Here is a 16,886-nt window from a genome sequence, read left to right on the forward strand (position 1 = left end):
CAGGAATTTCCGCCACTGAAACATAAGGAAAATACCTTAAAAATAGTAACCTAAACTAACCTGACTAAACACTCATTTTTCGAATTTACATTCATTAAGTTGACTGACTAACGCAACGTATCTTAAAATTATTTTCATCTTTTCAGTTTACTTTAAAAATACAGTCGTGTTTATAATTTATTCATTATTTATTTTATTTCTTACATATCAGGAATTGAAGGCCTTAAAAATAAATTGGGCAGTCGTGTGAAAATAGGATGTTGTTTGACATTAGAAACCCGCCGTGTGCCAGACAAACTTTTGTATTGTAAATATTCTTGAATAATCCTTATATAATAAATAAATGTAGAGAATCTGCATTATAGTTTGTCATTTAGGCTATGAGTGCCATCAACGTTATTCGTTGGGTTTTAAAATTAATAATATTTTTAATATCTTGTTACGTTTCTCAATGTATAAAACATTCCATTGTATATATATAGAAATGTTTTAGTAATAAAATCTTTAATCTTTTCAACGAGTAGACAACGATGTATTCAAATCCATATTAAATATAATTTTTATTTAATAAATAAATAGTCGTTAATTAATAAAATTGGCTTTATTCTCCAAAGAGGGCCCACAAAGACCACAGATTACAGGTTTGCCGGACTTATAGCATCCCGGGTGAAAACGGGTGACGTGAAAAAAAAACCCTTGTGTATTTATTTATTTATTTAAAGAAAATACAATTGTACACAAGGCGGACTTAATGCTATAAGGCATTGTCTACCAGTCAACCTTCGGGCAAAACAGAGAAATTCATCATCATCATCATCACCTGCCGTTTCGTTGATCGGATAAGATATGAAAGCTACCCAAACATGTTTAAAACATTATTCTTCGTCTCCTGATTGAAACCTTGCCAGTAAGTACAGTCTGTATCTTTAGGTATGTAAATAAAATGTAAACAAAATGTACTCTCAAAAGGCTCCTTATACCACTTGAGGGTAAATTAAAATATTACACGACCAAAGAAGGTTAAAGACAGTTCGCTCAGTGTACCTCGTACCTCGATTTTTTAGCGCCACCTATTAAATACTATCGTAACTACACTGATGATGCCTACAATTTTTTTTAAATGTGTATTGACGTGACATCATGATTTTAAAACAAATAAATATGTCATTTGTTCTTACAAAAAATAAAAACACCCAAAAATATTTGGGGAAATGATTTTGGCCACTTTACGGCCGCGAAACAGCGCCACCTAGTTTTAAGTCTAAAAGGACATACATTTCAGGGGTACGCTTTTTTGTATAGGCTTTGTCAGTCCAGTGTTAAGTCGTTCTTGGTTTACGTTATTTTAAATACCTAAAATTATAGATACTGTAAGTTAAAAAATCGTTTACCATATTGCAGTGCAATGACCGTCAGCTGGTTGCATGACAGACTATCATGAAATTTTGATGAGTTTATTGAAGCCGTTAACGCTTCAATCCATTTTAAATTCAGTTTTGCGTGGTAAGTATGTAAACAAATGAAGAAAATTAAAATTACAGATACAGATTCGTCCAGCGTAACAACGTGCTTGGGTACGTACGACGAGAGATGTCCCCGTATGGATTCCCTTATTCTGTGGGTTAGATATACTCAGCGTGCTTACAATGCCCTGCGCATCTAAAACAATACATTGCTTAGGATTTGTTGAGAGTCGCCTTCATTGGACCTGCAAAGTCGCGTCGACTTATGAAATTTATACCAATGGTCTAATCAAGGAAACTTATGGAAATCGACAAAAAATAATTTTTAATTAAATATTTTTTATACAAATTTTATAATTAAAAAATAATTATCTAAACATGATTAAGCTTTTCGTATGTACTAGTTAATTTAGCGACCCGCCCCGGCTTCGCATGGGTACTATACCTACATGTAAACCTTCCTCTAGAATCACTCTATTTATTAAAAAAACCCCATCAAAATCCGTTGCGTAGTTTTAAAGATTTAAGCTAGGAACATGCGCACGGATGACGTAATTCTAAAAAAATCGACCGATTGGACCGGAATCTGGATGATAAAATCTACAGGTGGTCCTTTGATAGCAACTATCGTATCACGGACAAATAAAAATATTGAAAAAATAGAGAAATCGAAATGCCTGGAAACTGGTTGTTTTAAATTTGCTCATTAATAAATGTTTGAGCAATATACGTCAACATACAAATTCAATCGCATAATATGTTTATACTTTCGTGATTTTATTCCTTTGGTTTTAACTTCAACAGCGCTCGATAATATGACTTGGACGCGTTATTTGAATTTGGAAGCGAGGCGCGATCTAAGCGATTTAGGGGTAACCCAGTTTCTTAAACACCTTGTACCTTACTGAATCGAATACGATTTGATTTTGAAATATAAGTGGTCCAATAAAACGCTGGTATGATGTTTGAATCCTCTAATATAACGCCATCTAGTGAAACCGATACATAAATATTGATGCCAAAACACGGTCTTTCTCTTTAGATGATGTGCATGTGTTAGCAAGCACACTTCTACTTCTTCATACTAACCTAACGTATAGTATAGAAGAGTGGTGCCATCTTACGGAAAATACAGGAACACTCTGTTGAATAAGTTTTCATGCGCAGACGCAGCTCAAGCTAGAGAGAAAGTTAACTTTTCTTTGGCGAAAGGAAACTAATTTCAACCGATTCAATAGATGGCGTCTAAATCGCTTACCATCAGGCGACCTGTCTGCTCGTTCGCCTCCTATCACATAAAAAAAAAAAATCTTTATAAACAACCACCGTAAAAGTGTTTTATACCGTAATACATAATACGTTATTGGCCTCGGTTTGTCTGCGCGTGCGTGATTTTCCGGTGTAGAAATTATACTCTGTCCTTCATCGGCACTTAAAAGATGTCATATTTAGGGGGTTCTCGAAGGTTTTTTCAGTCTTACATAGGTAAAAAAATGGATTAAAATTCTTGTTAGAATATTGATTTTAGTAAAGATAAAAAGACATTTATTCATGACGATCACATATTAACATGTACGGACATGTACAGACATCAAACATAAAACGGCAAAGAACAAAATGACATAAAAGAGTTCATCACGAAATGGACCCAACTCAGCATGATGCTAGCCATGTAGCGCTGATCTTCCGACCAGAACCATTTTCACTAATAGTGCTCTTGGCAACACAATTGCCAGCAATTTACATGCCATTGCCGCGTTTGCTCCATAGTTAAAATGCATATATTGAACAAACGCGGCAATGGTATGTAGATTGGAAATTGTGTTGCCCGAGTCAGAGCACTTTTAGGAACATTTTCAGAGCGGATCCCAGGCTCCCATGAGCCGTGGCAAATGCCAGGATAACGTAAGGAATCGTTTTGGGGCGCTGTGGGCGTTTGGGGTGCTTTCTCCATACAATGAATGTGATTTACTTGCGTGTTAACGCTACCGAGAGTACCGAGTAACGTATTATAGAACGTAAAAATCTCATGGTAAATGGCTTTGATCTTAGTTTGACCGTCACGTAGATGAGGAAAAACTTTTTTATTTTCAAATTTTCCGTTTTACTTAAATCGTTGCAGTTATATAATGCTTATTGCTTATCTCTCGCGTTGAAAATTAAAACTAAATCTTTATTATAAAACTACTAGTTGTCACTGCCATACCGTCCAGAAACAATAAAATTAACGTTTATTAATTGAAAATTTAATTGACTAAATCTATTTTTCAAATTGATAAGTATTAATATTTATTGTTAGATTACACGTATTTGCAGCGAGGGCGTACATTGAGTCGCCGATCATGGTCGCGCGATAAACGATAAAACATCAGGCCGTCCCTATCGCACTTACAAATAGTGCGAAAGGGACGGCCTGATGTTGTATCATTTATCGCGTGACCATGATTGCCTGCCTGAACGAAGCAAAAGATTTGATAATTATTGAATACCTACTGCTTAAGTAGGGGATTCTAAAATAGAAACCCTCACTCATTAGCGATTCATAGGGAAGCGGGGTCTTTTTTATACCATGCCAGTGGCAAACAAGCACACAGGCCGCCGGATGGAAAGCGGTCACCGTAACCTATGTTAAGAACCCCATACTGAGTTCATCGGGAATACCTCCCCAAAAGGAAAGAAGATTCGCTTTTCCGATTAGGAAATAGTTAATTGTTATACAAGGGGGCAAAGTTGTATTTTAACGCCGAGAGTGGAATTGAAAAACGAGCAAGTGAAAGGATCCTATAGTTGAACCACGAGCGAAGCGAGTGGTTCGAGAATAGAACCCTGAACTTGCGAGTTTTTTAACACACGAGAAGTAAAATACATTTGCACCCGAGTGTAACACAAAACTTTTCCCCTCACTATAGTGAGGAAACTACAACGCAAAAAATGCGTTTGTCACTGCTTCTAGTAGTTCCACAGGTGGTAAATCATCTTTACTACTAAATTCATCTACTTTTATCAATTTTAAAGTAGTTCATTCTATTTTATTCAAGGTCAAATTGCTTTACCCACTAGTGGATAAAATGCGTTTTTACCCGCTGGTATTAAAGGAAAAACACGTGTTTCCGAGCTAGTGAAGGGAAAAAAATAATGCCACTACCTGGCATTAAAACCAATGTGACCATAAAAATAAAGGAAGGTATAAAAAAACCCCCAAACGCGTAGTATTATGAAATGGCTTGAGCAATATACTTTAAATGCTTTAATTAATTCTTTTACTGTCTAACTAAACTACACACTTATGCACTGCGATTTTTATACGCACATACTTAAGTAAGAGGTAGACAAATATTAGCAGTGAATATGTTGAAAGTGGACTGACACGAAGATGTATTATTTATGTAATTAGCATAATGATATAATCATTTAAGTCTATACTTCGTAGTTGATACAGTTAGATTATGCAACAAGACTCATTATTGTTATTTACATGACCATTCTGAGCTGGTCAACTCAAATTTTGTTTAAGTAAAAAAAGTTCATTCAAATCATTTTTAACCGACTTCAAAAAAGGAGGAGGTTCTCAATTCGACTGAATGTTTTTTTTTTTTTTTTTTTGTATGTATGTTACTCGATATCTCCGAGAATCGTGGACCGATTTTCAAAATTTTTTTTTTTGATCGAACGGGTATAACCCCGAGATGGTCCCATTGGCACCAAGTCGGGGTCTGATGATGGGATCTTGGAGAAATCGAGGGAACTCTTCAAATGTTATAGGCACATGCAATGTTTTTAGTGTATTTTTCAAAGGTACATCAGTATTTACGCCTGATGGTAATAATTTTATGTGGCTGAGCTGATGATGGAAGGTCAACTCCTCAATGGTTAGGAGTTAAAGGATAATTCTTTCACTACTGTACATATTAAATGAATTCGAAGGTTTATTATTTTTGGCTTTTTAGTTTCTCCGTGTTTTGTAACACGCTTTTTTTTATTAAATATTGTTGATTTGTTTTCTAAGTAGTCTTAGCCAGCGTTCCCACTTAAACGTCGCGTATCTCGGGGCGCGCAACGGACGTCCGCGCCACGTGGTATAGCGGTTTATCACGTCAGGCGCGATAGCTGGAGACCCGGGTTCGATTCCCGGCTTCGCCACCAATGGGCTTATTCGCTTTTTCTTTAGTGTATGGTATCTATTTCAGTTTATAATCCTACATATATTTACTTAATATATAGCTAGTAGGTACACTTACCTACGAGTTGCGAGTGCGATGTCGCAGCGGTGGATAGGAGTTAAATCTCATAAAGCACTAAATTGCACACAACCCACTCACAATAAAAATATATCACTGAAAATATTTATATACACTTTTCACAATCTTTGACAATCAACAACTAACAGATAGATTATTTGGTTGTTATGGTAACTTAGTCGAGTATTTCAAATTCACAAGGTAAGTTACCTACTCTTACATCTTAAAAAACTAGCTTTTGCCCGCGGTTTCGCACGCGTTAGAAAGAGACAAAAGTAGCTTATGTCACTTTCCATCCCTTCAACTACCTCCATTTAAAAATCATGTTAATTCGTCGCTCCGTTTTGCCGCGAAAGACGGACAAACAAACAGACACACACTTTCCACTTATAATATTAGTATGGATATAGAAACAGGCTACTTGCCTCCTAGTCAAATCAGCTTCTTTTTAAGAACTGTCAAAACGAATTTGAACGACTTGCTAATATGGAATTTATATGGAATCGAATTGAGTGACGTCACGGTCAACTCAGTTACTTTATATATTTCTATCTGACTTAATAAATAGAAATTGGATTTAAAAATAACTTTTGTCCATGTTTTTCTTATAATTATCTGATGCTTAATTTCGTGCAAGGTATAAAATATTTTACCTACAGTCAAGTTCCCTGCTCAAGTAACTTTTCCTCAACTACTTTTGGTTGGATGAGTTTAGCTAGGAACACACTACGCGGACGTTCGTAAAAAACGGTTTTTTTCTCTGGCTTGCAAAAAAAAACATGAAAAAAGACCGCGAAAAAAGCCAGTTTTTTTTCTGGAGTATGTTTTTTTCTAAAGTATGCAATCTCAAAATTTGCAAAGTGGTTAATACTTTTGTACGGTTTTTTAGACTTAATGTTAACTATTAAACGAATTTAGTCAAATAACTTTAATCTGGTCTTATAAAAGTAACATTTACGAAATCTGTAGTTGGTAGTTATCACTATTTACTGTTGGCAACACCACCGTCTCTCCACGCTCACGCAGCATCGGGATTCCCCAATAAACGTTTGTATACTGAATGTTAATTGAATTCCTATGTACGTTATTGTTATCGAATTCACGTTACAACTCACGAAAAACCGTTATTGCCTCGTATTATTTGTTCATCAAAAAAACCATATTTACGAAAAAAAACCACGTGCTCGGTTTTTTTTCATGTTTTTTCAGCTGAAAAAAAAAAACATTTGTTTTTTTTCTATTTACAACCCTATACTTGCCTCCTAGTCAAATCAGCTTCTTTTTAACGGCCCAGCCACGACATTGGTCTAAGCGTCCCATCGCTGTGTCTCGCTCCAATGTATGGCCGCCGCTCACCGCTGTCGCGCTTAGACCAATGTCGTGGCTGAGCCGTAAGAACTGTCAAATCGAATTTGAACGACTTGCTAATATGGAATTTATATGGAATCGAATTGAGTGACGTCACGGTCAACTCAGTTACTTTCTACCTGAGTTATTAAATAGAAATTGCATTTAAACATAACTTCTGTCCATGTTTTTCTTATATATAATTATCTGATGCTTTATTTCGTGCACAGTATAAAATATTTTATTGTAACTACAGTCAAGTTATCTATTATAATTCCAGCATTGTAGAAATACTAAACACTTCCAGACAACTATTTTGTGGACTCACAGAATTCATCGAAGATAAAATTGAAAGGTAGGAGGTAGGTAACCTACCTACCTATACAAGGTGTTTGGCACACAGCCCGACATTGTTTTTTTGGGGGGTTTGTGGTGTCATTTTCTTCCCTTTCGTCCTTGGAACCTTGGTTCTAGGAGCAATGGTTCTGGAGATACGATTTTTTATTCTTCTTCCTAAATTATGGAAAATATTCGACCGATATTTTTTTTTGTATGCTGTTAAATGCATTTTATGATAGTCTTATAAATTACAGCTTAAAACGAACACTTGAGCCTTTTTTACTATAAAATAAATTGAATTGAAATTTAACCTTATTTTAATTGACATATTTTGTATAAATAAGGAAAAAAAACCCTAAAAAGATAAAAAATCGTATCTCCAGAACCGTGGCTCCCAGGATCTAGGTCCTAAGGACGAAAAGTAAGGAAATGACACCACGAACCCCCCAAAAAATGTTATTAGGTACTTCATGTAACAAACATCTTGTAAGTATAGCCATTAGTTTCTCTGTGAAACTCCAACGTCGACTAAAATCTATGAGACGTAACGCTCTCGGTAAATAGAAACTTCAGTACAAAAGACATCAACGAATGGTGAACACTCGGTCAGAAAATCTAATAACCTTATATCGGGATGAATCACGAGACTCGGTGTGCCAATTTCACCCCAGACCCCGGACACTCCCATACAAAGCCCGTCATTCGAAAAAAATGCGCCCTCTTTTTTATTAAACCCGAACTGTTTCGTTGGTATGATGGTATCCCTCACTCCACATTGGCAACACTGTCTCTGTTAATACCATAGATTATAGATTGTTATCTTATGTCTATGGTAACCATCATGTTATTTATTTCAAAAATAATGATGGCGCTTCAAAATGACACCAAAAAATTCCACGAGAGGGCTCTCTTTCTCATATATATTATACTACTCTTTGTTTCACCCTCATAATTTAACCCTTTTCGCACCAATAGGATTGCACCTTGTAGTTAGCAAGAAATTCTCAAAGAAAAAAAACTTCAGCAACCTCCTGCGGGCATCGACCACGAAAACTTTTTTCTTTATCGGTGTCAAACATGCATACGGTCCGCCTGATGGAAAGCGGTCACGGTCACCTATGGACGCCTGCAACTCAGGGAGTGTCACGTGCGCGTTGCCAACCCATTAGAAACTTGCTGTTCTTCCGATCAACTAATGAGAATAATGAATAAGAACTCTAAAACTATAACTAAGAGGTTTTCCATCATATCCGTCACAACAAATATTCGGTAACTTGCTGAAAAATTTCCTTGTGGCTTGTGATTTGTAATAGAAATTTTTGTTTTTCATGAATTCATGATAAACCTATTTGATTTTGACGTCCAGTTGTCAATTTTGCTGTCTATCAGTACACATCAGTAAATTTACCTAAAGACGCTCGAAAAAATATTCAAATATTTCAAACACAAAATGTATAACTATGTAGATTTACTCGCAGTGCAAGTGAAATTTGATTACGCTCGGAAGAAATAATGTAGGCTTAACGAATACTTTACGAAGCAGTTACAGAACGTCTTCAAAATTGGTGAAAGTGTCAACTTGTTGCCGTCGAAAATCCTTAATTTATAAACGCATTATCGGCCTTTTGACGAAAGGGGACGGTCTTTTCCAGACAAACACAGTCCGAATTTCCCCACCTGGATATTGACATTATTGGAAATATCTTAACATCCTCATCCTGCAGGGTTAGCACATGATTGGCGCAAGAGTATGTCGCTGCGAGATAGACTACCTGTCCTTATGCCATTAATAAGACAATAAGAAGAAGGTGTGATCTATCTCGCGGCAATCCTGTGCTAGCCCTATTGACACTGCAATATCACTATTTCGTTTTTATTTAACCCCTTCTTTGCCAAGAGTAGCACTGAAACTTGATTAGTTTCAATTAGTTCCAACATAAATTAATGTTTAAATTAAAGTTGACTAAATTCTATTGTCTGAAATTTTGTAATGATTGTAAAAAAATACCGAAAACGGATTTTTAGACAAGCCTTTAAAAAATTCTGGATGTATATAATCTAGTTGTAGCAATAGCTGGGAATAGGTAGGATTAAAATATGTCATGAAAATAATGTTTCTCTTTTAGATCTTAAGCTATTTCCCATTATGTCAATATCCAGGAAATATTATGAGTATACATTAAGTTTGTATGAAGGACTGATTGTCATATATCCTCTTATTCCTTCGTGGTATACGTCCATCTCGCGTCGCATATCGCAAATCTTTCACGATGCTCCGTTCAGTTGACCATCGTCCGGCGCGCTTCGAACACGCTTCCCTCCGCGCGCAAACAAAAAAAGAAAATCTTATCTTGCCGCGCGAATAGTGATGTGCCGTTCTCTGTGACGCTTCGAAACTTTTTTTTTTTTTTTTAAAAAAGGTGTTTCATTTGTTATCGCTGCATGAAGGATACATTACTTTAGCGGATTTTTCATTGCTGCTCGCGCACGGATTATCATGGTGAGTTTTAGAGTTAATAACTCCATATAGAGAAAATACGCATTCTTATTTACTGGTGCAAAACGTTTTAACGGTTTTATGTGTTCGACTTTTTATTTTATGTGTGAAAGGTAATCTTGAGTGAGTATGAGGAATGTTTTGTATTTATGAAGAATATTTATTTAGATCTTTAGTTAGTGTTTTATAGCAGTAGTACACTTTATTGTACAAAAAAAATACGTAAAGCACTGAGAATATGTGTGTACAAAGTTCCCTTTAAGGAACCTCTTCCAGCTAACCTTAGTACGTTTATTGTGTAATTTGAGAATTTGATATATACCTAATTTTGTACTTTTGAATAAATTTAATAAGGGGGGGGGTATATTATGGGAAGGAGGGGCGGGGGTAGGGTAGGTCCGTGTTATTTGCAACACATTAACATAATTCAGAGCAAGGCAGGTAAAGTTAATTTTTTTATCATATTTTGCATGATTATCCTAAAACTATTATTTATTACTTCGGCCGTAATCTCGTCCAAGCACTCGATCATCATCGCTCTAAAATTACGTTTACCTTTAATATTAGTGCGCCGGTAACAGTGGCATAGCTTTCGTTACGGAGCGTAAAAGATTGGCACGTTGGCTATGCACCCAGATCTAGATTTCGTCGCAATCGTACTTTTTATGATCTGTAGAATTGTAACGACTGTTAGAAAGCAGAGGTCAAAATATGTATATGAAACTCCGGAACTGTCAGTCTTATCATAAAACACAATACACGCGCAATATGATATTACTGTTTTTATGAAATGTTTTTTTTTTCGCTATAAAATCGCTGAAACTGGAACCCATTTGCCATTGCTCGCTCAGGTTTTTATTTAATTTTACTTTTAGTTTTTAGTATTATTTTATGTTATAGTTGCCTGCAATTTATTTTAAATAATAGTATTGTAGTAGTTATTAATATTGTATTCTATACTGTTTTTGGCAAATAAAACGATTCTTATTCTTATTCTTATTCTTATTCTTAAAATGGCCTTAAAATTCGAGAAATCTGATATGTATCGTCAAATGGGGTGAATAGGGATGCCGAGGTGAATAGGGACGAGGCTTAAAATGTGATTTTCTCCCATTTTTAAAAAAATACTACGGAAATTGTATTATTCAATTGTTACGATACACTTTGTGTAAGTAGATATTTAGCATTTAGTAAATGTCTGGGTGGCTAGCCGAATGGCACAATCGCTCACGAAACGCTCACGAAACGAAGCGCTAGTAGATATCTATCTCTATCGCGCTTGCGTATTGGCGCGACAGAGCCAGCGGCGTATCGCTTTCGTTTGGCGTCGGAGAAATGCCATTCGGCTACGGGGCCTGGTAAATCGCATTTTAAGTCTCGTCCCTATTCACCCCGGCATCCCTATCCACCCCATTTGACTGTACCTAGAATAAAATTATACGAGATGGTTTATTCGAAGCGCTGGTAGCCTAGCGGTAAGTGCGTGCGACTTTCGTTCCGGAGGTCGCGGGTTAGAACCCCGGCTCGCACCAATGAGTTTTTGGAACTTATGTGTGAAATGTCATTTGATATTTGCCAGTTGCTTTTCGGTGAAGGAAAACATCGTGAGGAAACTGGACTAATGCCAATAAGGTCTAGTTTACCCTTCGGGTTGGAAGGTCAGATGGCAGTCGCTTTCGTAAAAACTAGTGCCTACGCCAAATCTTGGGATTTGTCAAAGCGGACCCCAGGCTCCCATGAGCCGTGGCGAATGCCGGGATAACGCAAGGAGGATGATGTATATTCGCTTTTTACGCCATAATCAATAACGCAGTTTTTGAAATTTTTTTATGAGCTCTAGCGTCTTCAAAAATAAGAATAACAAAAAAACCATCACCGATCATAGTACATTGTGCAACAAGGGGACGAAGTTGAATATTATAATACTAACGAGAGTAAGTTAAATCGCGACGGTTTGCCGGAGCGATTTAAAGACTCGAGTTAGTAATATTCATACTCCCCGAGTTACACACAATGTTTTTCATCAGTGTAAAAAATATGTAAATAGATGTAAAAAAGTAAATTAAAATAAAATTTCATTATTTCCTGGGGAGAACGATTTTTCTATAACTCACGCTCCACCTGCGTGCAACAGCACATTTAATAATAAACTGTGTTAAAAAAATCATTGCTTTACAAAACCATGGAGAAAATAGTCGAGAGCGTTTGTATGGAGAACTGACCCCTCCTGTATCGTCTTAAAAACAATTCGCTAGGCAGGACTCATCCACCTTTCACATCAAGTTTTCTTATAGCTAAACCGGAGCAAAAAACGTCTTCGTCAGTAATGAACATTATGCTTATGCAACGCATATGCAAGCTGTTACGCACCCTGTGTGTCTCTGAGGCGCTCCTAATGTACACAATGTAACAGGGTGATGCGACTGACTAATATGTAAATATTATAGTCAACGTGTACTTATTAGCAATTTTAAATCGATATGGAAATCATTTTAGGATGCCACAGCAGACACATACACACACAGAGACAGACAGACAGACACATCAAGCTTATAACACACGCCGTCGTTTTTGCGTCGGGGATTAAAAAATAAAACAAACATACCTAATATTTTATAAATTATAAGCAATATAGGTACAGTCGAGTTCTTAAATATGTGTACATTTTTTCACCTTATTGCGACGAGTTAACGTGAAAAAATGTACACTGCATATTTATGAATTCGACTGTACCTACTTTGTATATGAGATCTTGTAAACCTTTATAGAGATTTGCACAACAGTCTCTAAACGTCGATTATTTAAAATATAAATAGTTAAAAAAGAATATTGGTAAGTTTGAATACTTTCGATATACCTACTGCATTTTACAAGTAGTAAGCAAATCAGTCATAACTGTGTGTCTTGTGTTGTGTGTTTCTATTTGTCAGTGTTATTTCCTGTGACGAATATATTTTTATTTTTTAAATCTTAGTAGTTTTGTCTGCATATATCTCTGTCTATGGGTACAGAGATATATGCAGACAAAAAACCGTCATTAGGTTCTAAACAATCTAGACTGTATATGATGAATTTTAAGAAAGCACTAGAAGTGATGGATTTGGCTACCACAGAACGAATCCAATTATCTAAAACGGGTGGTCAATGGTCATTCCTCATTCATTAATCATGGTTTTGCATTCTCACTGTTCCTATTTTTTACTCGAAAGTATGCCTTTCAATATCTATTTTGACACAATATCTATTTCACACACAATATCTCTTTCAATATCTATTAAAGACGGACAAACAAACAGACACACACACTTTCCCATTTAAAATATTAGTACGGATTATCAGGAACTAAATATTAGAATCTCTATATTAACATTTTTCTGGGTTATAAAACCAATAAACTAATCACATTTCTACTAGAAAATAGAAACATCAATGTCAAATTAAAAAGGCAAATGATAATCTGCCTCAATTTGACGAATGACATTCATTAATCAAGCTAACGCCTTATCTACGAAGTGTCTACTTTATACGTTACAAATGATGGCCTCAAGTGCTATAATGTTACATCAAAGATATGTATGGAATATAGAGAGTCCATGTCCACATGACTGTAGAAAGTTTCAGCTCTATTCACCCGGATACTAACATTTTCTGAACAAATATAATTTGGATTTTCCAAAGTGGAGATGGATATTTAAATGGGATGACAGACGATGGGCAGACATTTTTTTATGTATATGCTATACCTACGGGACATATGCTTATTATTATTATTTAGGCTTCCTTATAATATAATAGTGTAATGGCTCCGAAAATAATGAAATACTCATCTTTCTGAACTAATGTAATTGGACTAATTGGTATGGTTTTTGGGTTTGGTTATGACTTTGACTTTTTTAATTGTATTTTTTTTTACCCTGAATAAATGTATAAGTACAGCAACAAATTACAATAAATAGTATTAGTAAAGTACCATTAGTAGTTATTATTTCAATGTCAATTGACCCATTTTCAGCTGATCGATCAGATATTCCATTTTAGCGTGCTTTCTTCTCTATTGATTTAATGCCAAGGCCAAGGAGACTACGAGTATGCTACTTTTCATTTACCAATGATAAGTGAGAGCCAATGCGTTCTTCATACTGCTAGATATGAAAACGAGCGACCCAATAAGTCGCCATCTACTTACTCGTACAATAGTAACCAGTAAAGTATAGTGCAAATTGTCTATGTCTATATTTTTTATTTGTCTCCGATCTAATGTAACATTTTAATCAATAGCGACTAGACATACACCTGTTCAATTATATTAAGCAGATTTATTCATATTATTTTTAATATATCTCGTGTAACTATTAATTTTATAACTTCAATAGACATATGATGTTGGAAATAAACACAACAAATAATTTGGTTAGGTATAGTGCAATAAATAAATATTATAGGACATTCTTACACAGATTGACTGAGTCCCACGGTAAGCTCAAGAAGGCTTGTGTTGTGGGTACTCAGCCACTCAGATACTCGTACATAGAAAACATCCATGACTCAGGAACAAATATCTGTGCTCATCACACAAATAAATGCCCTTAGTGGGATGGAGCCCGGGACCGCGGCGTAGCAGGCAGGGTCACTACCTACTAGGCCAGACCGGTCGTCAAAAGTTATATAATATGATATTATATTTTATGCCGTTGGACCATTTTGGTTCCGTACAAAAAAGGAACAAAAGAAATCTATACAGCATCTCTGTTTGCCCATCAGTTTGACGTACTGTTACATATCTCGAGAATTATTTACAATTTCGATTTGTAAATGTTTATCTGATGATAAGGGCGTTAGGTTCGAAATATTGGATCTTAGAATGTTGTGAAATTGTCCTCAAAAATGTGTTATTTAAAAACAATGATTACATAACAGAACCAAATTAAATGACACCACTCGTTTTCTATCAAAGCTTTGTTTATTATAACCTTGTCTTCATGAATAATTGAAATGAAGTGAAAGTATAATCCCGCCGAGTTTCGGGCTTGCTTAACTGACTCCGCCATATGTGTAGACACTGCCTTAGCGAACAGGCTAGTCGTCTCGTATCAACCAGTTTAATATGCTCTACAAAATATCGCAAGAACTTTTTTATAATTTGAGGCTTTATACATAATTGTTGCATGTAAACAGGTAAAAACATCTCTCTCATGAACTATAAAGAAATAACATACCATACCTCTACATTGTGCTTACCATGTTATACATATAATTTTTCGCAGCCCCCTAAACAAAGACGCTATTTTTTTGTAATTAGGTATCTAAGTGTTATATAAAAAAGTGATTAGGTGTCTAAGTGTTTATTGTCATTTTAAATTTATGTACTTATATATCCTAATCATATCACATTTATCAAATAAGAAAAAATAATTGCTGAGAACTCTTTTAGAAAATGTTGGAATAGGAGCGAGCTATATTCAATTGGGTCTAATCGGATAGGTTCTGACTTAGGTATGTATATAAAAAAAAATGTATTCAGCAAATAGGCCACAGGGGCACTTTTACACGTTACATGTACATATTTAGAAAATATTTAAAATTGAATTGAAATTACAATTGAACCTATACTAATTCTAAGTTCTAACTAAAGTATAACTCTACTACAACTAATTAGAGATGTAGAAGGACTCTAAATGTCGAATTATATTATATTGTTAAATGTTAACACACGAGCTAAGCCATCGTTCTTCCATATGTGAGAGCGGGTTTTTTTTTATTTTCCCTGTCACATATCTAACTGTCGTATATGTATGTATGTGGATGAACGTTGGCTTGGTTCGGTTGTGTGTTAGCACTCTTACAACTCGGTAAGCGGGTGTAATATCGCTTATTCTAGAGGTGGCCGCACCGGTGTGGCATTCGGTAATGCTCTCCCCGAAATTAATTATGTTTTCTATTAATCTCGTGCGGTTATGGTGTTGAGATTTATTTCCAGATTATGACTGATAACGTATTAATTATAGGCAGTTTAACATTTTTAGACTGGGTTATTTCTTTTTAAGTGATACAAAAATATACTTATTGTAAGTAATAAAGTAAACCTCTGCCTTGAGTTTATTTAGCCTTAAACGTCATGGAAAATAACATTCATTGTATGAAGAAATTTAACAGCCCCCTAGAACGGTCACTAACTAAAACCAAATATCTCGAGTAATGTACCAATTCTAATATGTATTTCAAAAGCTTACTTCGTCATCATCATCATCATATCAGCCTTTTTTCGCCCACTGCTGAGCATAGGCCTCTCTTCCAGTACGCCATTTATCCCGGTCGCGAACTAGTCTCATCCAGTTGTGCAACCTTGCGGATGTCGTCCACCCAACGAGCCAACGCATGCCAAGCGCTTCTTACATCTCGGCACTACTTTGAAAAAATCTGTTCCTCAAAGTTAAAACGCATTAAGTCTATATGCATTCCATACATACTTACTACAATTTTCTTTTCATTGACAGACGAAGATACAAGTTTTTTTAAAAGTAGTGACGATCTGTAAGCGGCCACCATTCCGATAACATTTTAGTCCATCTGCCATCACTCTGCCTAGCAACACATCCCACCCAACTCCATTTTAGTTTGGTAATGACGAAACCAACATCTTGCACCTTGGTGCGACGACGGATCTCTGCATTCCTTACCCGATCTCGAATCTTGATACCGAGCATGGCACGCTCCATGAGGCTCTCTGTGCGACTCGGATCTTATGCACTGCCTTCTTAGTAAGCGACAAGCGTCCATGTTTCGGCACCGTAGGTTAAAAATCAAAAATCAAAATAATTTATTCAGCAAATAGGCCACAGGGGCACATTTACACGTCACATGTACATATTTAGAACATATTTAAAATTGAATTGAAATTACAATTGATACTATACTAATTCTAAGTTCTAACTAAAGTATAACTCTACTACAATTAATTAGAGATGCAGAAGGTCTCTAAATGTCGAATTACAACCAAGAACT

The 16,886-nt window shown here is 35.7% G+C and overlaps 1 protein-coding gene across 1 annotated transcript in view; it reads left to right on the forward strand.

Annotated features, from left to right (window-relative positions):
- Window positions 1-9,691: 9,691 nt before the first annotated feature.
- LOC125236416 overlaps window positions 9,692-16,886 on the forward strand; it is an 88,050-nt gene continuing 80,855 nt past the window's right edge. The window contains exon 1 of the mRNA XM_048143209.1: window positions 9,692-9,887. The gene's annotated coding sequence lies outside the window, so the exon portion shown is untranslated. The remainder of the gene's footprint in view (window positions 9,888-16,886) is intronic.

Source organism: Leguminivora glycinivorella, chromosome 19, assembly GCF_023078275.1.
Source record: "Leguminivora glycinivorella isolate SPB_JAAS2020 chromosome 19, LegGlyc_1.1, whole genome shotgun sequence".
Lineage (NCBI taxonomy): Eukaryota > Metazoa > Arthropoda > Insecta > Lepidoptera > Tortricidae > Leguminivora > Leguminivora glycinivorella.